General features: G+C 36.7%; 1 pseudogene across 1 annotated transcript; it reads left to right on the top strand.

Moving 5' to 3' along the window:
- Positions 1-100: 100 nt before the first annotated feature.
- On the top strand, positions 101-11147 carry LOC306882171 (ATP-binding cassette sub-family G member 5-like; annotated as a pseudogene). The gene is made up of 17 exons (XR_013785908.1): positions 101-212; positions 1026-1136; positions 2918-3014; positions 3529-3661; positions 4250-4389; positions 4448-4479; positions 4932-5076; positions 5267-5473; positions 5827-5965; positions 6127-6311; positions 7053-7266; positions 7486-7563; positions 7781-7860; positions 7967-8037; positions 9801-9898; positions 9971-10063; positions 10985-11147. The product of XR_013785908.1 is annotated as an ATP-binding cassette sub-family G member 5-like (transcript).
- Positions 11148-11223: the final 76 nt, after the last annotated feature.

Genomic DNA, 11223 nt, shown 5'->3' with positions numbered 1-11223 from the left:
CTGAAGACGTGGATCTGTCACATTGAGAATATTGAAGTTTGTTTGACCATCGATGAGAGACAAAGAGTCGGTTATATTCAATGCAGGATGTTTTACAGAGTAATGGGTTAAATGGATCTTTCAAGTTGGTATCAGAGATGGGAACGTCCCAACCAAATCTGGACTACGTTGAATCGTCGTGTAGCCTGAGCGTCAAAAATGTGTCCTGTGAGGTGAGAATACAACATTGACATGACATGAAAGCAGTGAAATGGGTGATTGTCTTAATTAGTCTGTGAGAGTTATGCTAAATTTAGCATTGTTATTGGTAAACCTGTTATCAAGTTCTTAATGAACTGACACTCTTCAAAAACATGTTTTTATTTCCAGCACAATCCGAATGTGCTCAGGAGCTTATGTTGAGTCTAACGTTAGCTGCTAGCTGCTAACAGACAACTGTCCCTGATACATGTACTGTATATGACCAAACAGCTGTGTACTTATACAATAATAATTACTCAAGATCATGTCAATATATTAGAATTTAAAGTATAGTTTTCTAAAGCCCTCCAGTAAAGCCTGAAACATTGAAAAGATCACATTTTTTTAAATAATTTATTTATTAATCTGAACAGGTGTCAAAAATCATCAATTTTAAATTTAAAAGATGTTTTTATGTGCCGACATGTTAACAGATGGCTAAATATCAACAGTTTAAAATTTCTAGACTATGCAAAATTATTCTGTAGAATAACCACTTATAATAATCCAGGAAATCAAAGGCCAGATTTAGCAAAATTATAAGAATATTATAGTCTTTAAGCGTGCAATAAACATGAAACGATCGGTGAATAAAAGTTTAAATGCCATAAGAAATCAGACATTATTAAATGACTATATAAAGCCTTTATCTTTGGCAACAATTATACAACTGTTAGGCTATTAATCTTTTATTAAATCTTTTATTTCAATGAAGCTTCATGCAATATAGTGACAAACTGAAACCACTTCTTGTGTCCATTATGTGTGTTACAGTGAACATGTAGGACCCTGGTGGGACCTTTCATCTTTCAGGAAAAAATGGCCAAGGCAGATACTGAATCAAGTGTCATTTCATGTGGACAGTGGGAAGATAATGGGAATTCTGGGGAATTCAGGTAAGTGACTTAAAAGGCAAAATAACTATGATACTCAGCGTTTTAACATTTTATATTAGAGCCCACAGCATTAAATAGTGATAGTCTAAATATTTAGCTACAGTATGAGTTAATTTGTGTATTTCACAATGCTATTGTAATAGTGAATGGCAAGAATTAAAAAAAAGAATTGAGAGCATGTCCACAGACTTCACAGTACAGACTGAAAAGACTGACCTCATAGTTGAGATTGCGGACTTCCACATTTTAAGTGATTTTAAAAGAAAATATCACAGATTACACAGTACGTTACACAGTAGAACTTGTAATACACTGAATACTGTACATCTGCAGCACACTGTAAATGTTCCTGCGTGCGTGGCAATCTAAATATCACAGGCAACATGTGACTGAACTTTGGTCAACTGTAGAAAGTATATATAGATGAAAAGCAATTGGCTAGGTAACTATAGGTCAAGTCTATCACAACCAAACTTAAACACAGTAAAGTTTGCAGAAAAGTTCATTTGTAGAGTTAACTCTGAAATTAGCCGTTACACATGAGTTCATTACATTATTCCTCTGAGCTGTTCATGTGTATCTTCCAGAAAATAAGCATGGAGAGACGGCTATTATTGCAGGTCATTTCTACAGATTCATTTTAGATGCAAAGAAGCTATAAATCTAATCCAGTAATTAAATGTGTCTCATGAGCTAAAGGTATGTGAAGTTAAGAAGAGCATACTTTTCAGTTTTTTTTACTTTTTTCCCCCAATAGTAGAGGTTATAGTAGCTTTGCTTCTTGTTCAATTTCAGCAGTGTGAACTTCACTGTATAACAATTTACAGATTTATAGACATGATGCACAAACCTCACAACCTTCTTACTTGATAAACATAAAATCTAAACTGAAGACACAGATAAGAATTTCAATTTAGGAGCAAAGTTTACAAATTATGAAGTGTTGTAAGTGTCCTCATGTGCACCATAGTGCATTAACAGCTAACTTAAAGCACAGGGCCTCTACCCACTGGTACATGCACACCTCACATAACAGAAGTCAGCCCTAATTGGATGACCATGTGGCTTCAATTAATAAAATATTCTGTTTTTTTTTTTTTTTTCCCTCAATAAAATGCGTTTGTGAATTTACAAAATATTATTTTAAGGGGTAGTTCACCGAAAATTGCCATCACCCTTGTGTTTTTGTTTCAAACATGACTTTATTTCTCAGAAGCATAATAATTTAAAATGTTTTGCAGAATGACCAAGCTGACCAACCATTTTTTAGCTGTAGTTGAAATTCACTGTAGTTTCTTGTTAGTATGACATGTAAACTTCAATAGATCATGGTATTGATAATAAGTAAGCTAACATTTAGTACATTCAATATCATGCTTTCCATTATTTAATATACATGCATTTCAGTCTATATATTTTAGCATGTCAACAATCAGCATCATTTTTAAAGACTGTAAACAAATGTTTAAGGAAATCCCGGAATATGAAATAGAGGGAACCCACAATGAATCAAACCTCGAATAAAGCGAAACAGCAGGGAATGAAAACAGCAAAGTAGCCCTCAGGTGCCATGTTCATTATAGCACCCTCTCTAAAAAATGCTGCAGATATAAATTTCATTAGCAGAACTTTTTACACAGCCACTTGTTTCTCCAACAGTGCATCACAGTAGTATTTAAGCGGCGAGTTATGGGAAATGCATCTCAGGCTAATTGCACTGTTTATGTAGAAATAAATAGCTTTATTTTGAATGCTTACATTTTTCTTTTTTTTTCTCTCAGTGACAATCTCTTGAGCTATCTGACTGTGGAGGAGACTCTGACATACACTGCTCAGCTTGCTTTGAGAAAACACTCTTCTGAGGCCATACGCAAGAAGGTGGGCTCATTCCCTTCACAGTTATTTGACAGAAATGGAAATATGGACATCAGAATCGAATAAATGAAATGCATACAGAAATCTCGGTAACACTTTTATTTTGATAGTCCACTTTAGACATTCTATTAACAGTAAGTAACTGCAACTACATGTCAACTAGCAGTCATTACAGTATTAGTAGACAGTCTACTTAATATCTACTATCACTTTATTTTGATGGGTCCACACCATACAACATACTGACTATAAGAAACTTTGCATGTATATGTCAACTTATTCTACTAACCCTAAACCTACCCTAACAGTCCACTCTGAGAGTTAGTAGACATGTAGTTGGAAATAAATGAGAATTAGTTGACATGTAGTTGCAAAGATGCTTATACTTATAGAATGTCTAAAGTTGACTATCAAAATAAAGTGTAAACGAAATCTCAAATATCTACATATACTTTAACTTTCATAGTGTTATGATGGAGACATTGTTTATATTTTTAATAAGCTTGATCTGTCATAGGTAGCTGCAGTCATGGCAGAGCTGAGTTTGGGACATGTGGCTCACAGTGTGATTGGAGGCCACATTTTCCCAGGCATTTCTGGTGGAGAGAGAAGGAGGGTTTCCATTGCCAGCCAGCTGCTTCAGGACCCAAGTGAGCTGCCCTCTGAGGCATCGCAATAATAACCCATAATAGCATAATGTTTGTTTATGTATGGAGTACAAACACAGTGTAGTGTATTCATTCCTTGCTTGCACGTAAGAGAGACAAAATGTTATTTAAATGCAGAGCGACCAGCACAGCGACCCAAAGCCCCTCAAAGGATTATTGAGGAATGGACAAATGAGTGAAAGGGAATGAAGTAGAATATTAAAAGTGGCGGATGGGGTTATCACATTTTTAATATTAAGCCAAGGTCTATGAGGGTCCCTTTGGATCCTTTATCTGGGTCTCCTGGGACTGTGGACTATGGATTAGTTGAGGCCACTCTAAACTGAACACAAACCAGCAATTATAAGTGGCTTTCATCTGCTGCCTTCTCTAATCAAGCAGTAAATGAATTCATCAGCCAATTAATTTGGCTCTAACTTTAGACAAAGGGAAATCTATTAATTGCTTTAATTACTTGAATTAAGAAGACACTCAAAGTTGTCTCTCAAAGGGCAGAAAGTGGACTTTGTAGAAAGTTACTCATTTGTTTTTTCTTCTCCTGTTTTTCCATTTTCTGTTATGTCATGGCAGAGGTGATTCTCCTGGATGAGCCGACCACAGGACTGGACAGCATGACGGCTAATCGGATCGATGTGCTGCTGGCTGAACTGGCCAGAAGAGGTCGAATAGTCATAGTGACCATCCACCAGCCCCGTTCAGAACTTTTCAGGGTGAGTAGACATAGAGGACGCTCTGGAGCTCATTCTGTTAAAACACTTGACTGTAAAGATGGCTGTTGCAGTAGCTACTGCTCAGGGCTGGTAACCTGAAGGCCTATAGAGCTAGAATAATGAAAATGCACTTTTAAAATGTCATATATTTTACTTATGCTTTACTAAATAATAATAAGAAAAAAATTATTTTACAGTAATAAGCAACAATATAAAAAACAAGTGTATTTTATTAACTACTGTTAAAAGATCAATAAATACTGTAACAAATGTATTTCTCATTGTTAGTTAGTTAATGCAATAACTTACATTAACTAATGGGACTAATTAAAAAAAATATTTTACTAAAAAGCTTACTGAAAAGCATATGTATTTACCATGGTACATATGAAAACAGTGATATTAAATGAGTACATTTTTACATTCATCGCAGTGAATTATATTAATTTAGAGTGAACTGTGTGTGATAAAGGTAGATAACTGAAATATATATATATATATATATATATATATATATATATATATATATGCGCCACCTACAGCTGCATGCATGACGTCACATTAGCCTACGAGAACTCAGAGATCTACAAAAGCATGCTGGGAAGGATCGAGAGCAGACAAACCCATGATCCCATTCAAAAGCAAGGAGTCCCCCAACTGCCTGTCCAAGCTGAATGTCCTCCTGAGGTAATTGTTTGTTTTTTAATGAAAGGACGCTGTAAAAGGGTGAAAATATGCCTTACAAGAGCTATTTCTACCTGACCTGACCATTAAAATAAATAAAATAAAAGCCATTAATTTAGATGCTTCCACATGAAGCACATAGTTTACCTAATGAAACACTTTTCATGCATTTCCTTCTCTCTTCTACACACAGGCGGACCGTGCGTAATATGTCTCGTGACAGGATGGGCATTCTCATGCACCTCTTCTCAGAATCTCATCTATGGCCTCTTTATTGCTTTTTTTCTCATGAAGCTGGATAAGGATGTGACAAAAGGTGCTGTACAGGACCGAATCGGCATAATCTACCAAGCCATGGGTGCCTCACCTTACACCGGCATGCTGAATGCTGTGGCTTTATGTGAGTATCTCATCCACAGTTAACTCAAAAATATCTTATAAAATATTATTATACACAGGTAATTGGTACAGACAAAGGAGAAAAAAATGTTTATGCTGATTAAGTCAGGGCTTTAGAGAAATAATTTGTCGTTTATATATCAGTTCCTGGCTGATAAGCATCGCATCTCACAAATTGCTCCAGCATTAACCTTGAACTTAGAGCATTTGCGATAACACATAGTTAGTAACACAAGATATGTCTGCTTCTGTATTTTCACTTTCATGCTATTTAAATAAATGTATAGTTCTCAATACGTTTGGAAAATAGTTGTCTGCCATTTTCTTCCTGCCTGAAAATATCTCTTAAAACCGTTCCTGCTTTAAGGGCCATCGCTGACCAGGAGAGTAAAGGTGGCTTGTACCAGAAGTGGCAGATGTTTCTGGCTTATATCATCCATATCCTGCCCTTCAGTATTATCAGTGTGTTCATCTTCACCTCTTTCTTGTACTGGTAAGTATGGGCGTGTTTGTGTGAGCTACTTGAGTTTATCCGAGCTCGGGTCAGGGTAACTACAGTTCAAATCCGAGGGGAATGTCCTCAGAATCAAATAAAAGTTACTGGTTTTTGGATCTTGACCTAATGCTGTTTCTCTGTGTGGTTTGGTGTTTCAGGACCGTTGGCATGAACCCAGATCCTGTGCGCCTTTTTGTTTTTCAGCCATGGTCATGGTCCCTCACATCATAGGTGAACTTTTAACTCTGGTCTTGTTGGGAGTCGTTCAAGACCCCAATATGGTCAACAGTGGGGTCACTCTACTCAGTGTAGCTGGAATCATGGTGGGATCTGGATTTCTAAGGTGAAGAAATTACTTTGAATTAAATTATTCATTTTAATTAAATTACTTTGATTTATTATCATTATAAAAATTCACTGTTACATCACTTGCTCACCAATGAATCCTCTGCAGTGAATGGGTGCCGTCAAAATGAGAGTCCAAACAACTGATAAAACAATCCACAACTCGGCTTCAATCCATCAGTTAATGTCTTCTGAAGCAAAAAGCTGCATGTTTATAATAAACAAATTCATCAAGAGGTTTTAACTTAAAACTGTTGCTTCTGGCAAAAAAAAAATTCTCCAGTTGAAAAGTTGTCTTATATGAATGAAGTATGCACAGATCAAGCACCATTTACAATCACAAACAGTCCAAAACACTTCTAAGAAAATATGTTGGTGGATTTTGATGTCAGAGGACAACGGGTGATGGACCTTTTCACTGGACTATTATGGTATTTTGGCCAGAGGTGATGGTTTGAAGTTAAAAATATCTTGATGTATTGGTTTATTACAAACATGCAGCTTTTTGCTTCACCTTAATTGATGGACTAGAGTCAAGTGGGATTATAGTAATGTGATCACAACTGTTTGGACTCTCAATCTAATGGTGCCCATTCACTACAGAGGACTCATTGGTGAGAAATTGATGTAATGCTAAAATTCTCCAAATCAGATTTAAGCAAAAATCTAAACTTTTGATCTTGTTTGGACTATACTTTCAAGTATGAAGTTTCATAAAATTGTTTTACTGTCCTTTCAGGAGTTTTAAACAAATGCCTGTGGTGTTCCAATGGCGGAGTTATCTAACCTTCCAGAAGTACGGCTGTGAGCTCCTGATCGTCTCTGAGTTCTACGGCCTGAACTTTACCTGCAGTAAGAAAAATCATCATCTTCTTCAATCTATTGCATACATTAAATGGCTTCACAAGCATAGTTTCTGCATGTATGAATGGGAACATTCAACATCTACTACTGTCTACAGTATACGCTGAATATTGTTTTCTGTTTTAAATATCACACAAAACAAAGCAATATGCAACAGTTAACATGTCATTGCATTTTACTTTTTTTTTTTTTTTAATGACATCTGAACCATAAAGTCCGCTCTTAGCTGCCTCCAATCAAACATTAAATAAAAGTAATTCAAACTTGCCTAATATATGAATCAATAAAATTGTCTATCCATCTCCTAGGACTTTGATTCAAAGAAGCGAAAGGTCATTTGTAAGACTCTGCGCTTCATAGGCCACTTCTATGGAGCCTCATTAATCGTAAGACTGACGTCATACTAAAGAATTTCAGAATGCGGTTTGAAAATGATCATGGATCACAACCTACAGAAATTTGTAGCTTCAGAAAATCAATAACTGAAGAGATCTGAACTGGTATCACACTTCTATGGCATAACTAAGCTTTACTAAATCACCCATTTAGCATTTCTGTTTTTCTGGTCAGTGTTGTGTTTGTATGCTCTCTGACTCGCCACAGTTCACCAGCAGCAAGTCAGAAGCCACAATGTCTAAAAGCAGGAGTTTTGTTAATCAACTGGCTTTTGGGACTGAAAGACCGTAAGAACCTGTCATTATTTTTTTGTATTGAAGATGCGGGATAATCATCATTACTTAAGTTTTTAGTCACAGTATTAAAAAATGGTTTTCTCTTCCATTCTATTAGAAAGTCAGTCTCTACTGACCCCAGCAAACCTCTGGCTATTCCAGCAGGCTTTGACTCCCTCAGTCAGATCGGTAAGATAAGTATTGTACTTTTGTTGTTTATTGTTAATGTTCAAATTTGTTTGTTGCATATTGTTATTATTAGATATATTGTTAAACATTCAGTTTTACCTCAATATTAAAAATGGTAAAAAAAAATTTGCATCTAAAATGCGCAATTATAAACAAGTATAAGCCCAATTACAATAGACTATATATTAATTTTTCATTTACTCATACACTCGTGAAGAAAATCTTAAGACCGGGGGAAACATTACAAGTATTCGCATTTCGCGCTGGTGGATCGTAGCCAGGTTGTAAGTACTGCTTCAAAATGCCAAAAGAAGAAACAGGAGCAAGAGACAAAAAGAGAATAGGCAGTTTATTGAAAACTGCTGTTAATCAGCTGGTCAAATGTTTAAGACCACAGCCTTAAAAAGTTAAAATCTGCCCAAAAATATGGCTTTAGTGTCATTGTCCTTCAGGCAGTCACACTGTCATGATCTCCTGATCGCAAAGGTTTCTGTCTTTGAACATGGCAGGATGGTTGAGCAGCACAAACAAGGGCTCTCACAACGCGCCATCGCTGCCGAGGTTGGATGCAGTAAGACAGTCACTTTACATTTCTTAAAAGCTCCTGAGAGTTATGGGACAAAAATTCAAGTGGTAGACCCAAAAAAGATCAGTGAAACACACAGGATGGTCCAAAAGAGCAACGTTATTCTCCTGGAAGAGGTCCTTCATCAGGCAGGCATTGTGAACTACAGCGTTCTTCTGTAGAAAGACCCAGTCATTACCACACAGACGAGGGCCCTCAGTCAAGAGGGATGCCTGCTGCAACATGTCCACATAGCCAGCCGCAGTTTGACGCCCCTGCACAACTTGAAGATCCATTTTCCCATTGAAGGAAAAATCACCCCAGATCATGATGGAGCCTCCTCCACTGTGCCACATAGAAAACATCTCCAGTGGGATCTCCTTGTCATGCCAGTAACGTTGGAAGCCATCAGGACCGTCCAGGTAAAAAAAAATGTTCTCATCAGAGAATAAAACTTTCTTCCACCTTTCAATGTCCCATGTTTGGTGCTCCTTTGCAAATTCCAAACGGGCAAGTTTGTGGCGTGGGAGGAGACGTGGCCTTTGAAGACATTTTCTGTTCTCGAAGCCCTTCTCTCGCAGATGGCGTCTTATGGTTATTGGGCTGCAGTCAGCATCAGTAAGGGCCTTAATTTGGGTCGAGGATTGGCCTGTGACTTCATTGACAGCCTGACGGATCCTCTGGCGCAGTGCAGGTGAAGATTTTTTTGGGTCTACCACTTGACTTTTTTTTGTCCCATAACTCTCAGGATCTTTTAAGAAATTTCAAATGACTGTCTTACTGGGTCCAACCTCGGCAGCGATGGCGCATTGTGCAGCATAACCATCCTGCCAAGTTCAAAGACAGAAAGACTTTTTGCCTTTGCCATGATGACAGTGTGACTGCCTGAAGGAAAATGACATGAAAGCCATATTTTTGCGCAGATTTGAACTTTTTAAGGCTATGGTCTTAAACTTTTGATCAGCTGATGAACAGCCTGTTTCAGTTTAAATGCAGTTTTCAATAAATTGCCTATTCTCTACTTTTTGTCTCTTGCTCCCGTTTCTTCTTTTGGCATTTTGAAGCAGTACTTACAACATGGTTACGATCCAACAGCACGAAATGCAAATACTTGTAATATTTCTCTCAGTCTTAAGACTTTGTTCAGGTGTGTATTATATGTGGGTATGAAAAATATTTTAATTCATTAATCTTCTAGGGCCACCTGTAACCTCTGATGTTGATATCGGGACTCTTCATGCCAAAAACCCCTTAGACCTCTGGAAAAAGGTTTTTGAAAGGGTTTTCCCACCTGAGGTATGGTTTCCTCTGTAAACAATAGTAATGGTTTAATAATGTCTGTCTGACCCCTGACCTTTTTGTCTTCAGAACACCAAGGAACGTAAGGAGCTGAAAAACCCTGCCAAAGACCCTCAGTACAGAGAGCCCCTTATAGACTCTATCAGAGCCCAGAAAGACCAGGTAAATGAAGCATGTTTATTATCACTGTAAAATCACCTTTCAGCAAATGTTTGTCTTCTAGTAACCTCTAACCTGCAGTAAAACTGAGTTATTACTGTACTGTAGCCATTAACTGATCTTCCAGGCTGCTTTACTTTCGAGTACAGTATGTGACTGATAGTTACCCTGTACCTCACACTCATTGCCCTTCAGTAGCTTCTCACCTTCTTTGATTTAGGCCTGAGTACTTAGTGACTGCAATAATCAGCCGATATGTGGCAGAGGGTTACTATCGCACAGTTTCACTTGCTCAGATTGTAGTTTTTGTACATTAAAATTCTAGAGTAAAACATGTTAAATTATGCCATCATGTAAAATTAAAAATAATATGTGACCCTGGACCACAAAACCAGTCTTAGGTCGCTGGGGTATATTTGTAGCAATAGCCAAAAATACATTGTATGAGTCAAAATTATAGATTTAAAAAATCATAGACAAAAATCATTAGGATACTAAGTAAAGATCATGTTCCATGAAGATATTTTGAAAATTTCCTACCATAAATATATTAAAACTTAACTTTTGATTAGTAATATGCATTGCTAAGAACTTCATTTGGACAACTTTAAAGGCAGTTTTCTCAGTATTTGGATTTTTTTTGCACCCTCAGATTCCAGATTTTCAAATAGTTGTATCTCAGCCAAATATTGTCCTATCATAAATACATCATACATCAATGGAAAGCTTATTTGTTCACCATACACTTATGACTGGTTTTGTGGTCCAGGGTCACATTATCTCATAATTGAATGATTGTCTATACAGTGATCAACATTGAATCAAAAGTTTACAGCATGTTTTTGTAAAGTAAACCAAATCTGACTAAAAGATCCAGATTATTTCATGTATAAGCAACTTTTTTCCTTGTTTTTTTTTCCTCAGGAGCTGGAGCAGTATAAGAGAGAACAAGAAAAGTCATGGAAAAGTTAGGCTCTGGATCCATAGGTTTCACTCAAAAACCTTTAGAAGATTACATCTGTATTAATGTGTTGTATTGGACTTCATTCTCTTTCCAATGTGTACCATAAAGAATTAAATGTCTTCATGTATAGATAAATATTACTATATTATGTGTAATGGTAGTACGGCTGTCTGTGTTGAACCTTTTTAGCTCATATTGC

The sequence above is a fragment of the Barbus barbus genome (genome assembly GCF_936440315.1).
Source record: "Barbus barbus genome assembly, chromosome: 16".
NCBI lineage: Eukaryota > Metazoa > Chordata > Actinopteri > Cypriniformes > Cyprinidae > Barbus > Barbus barbus.
This window is presented reverse-complemented; position numbering and strand designations above follow the sequence as displayed.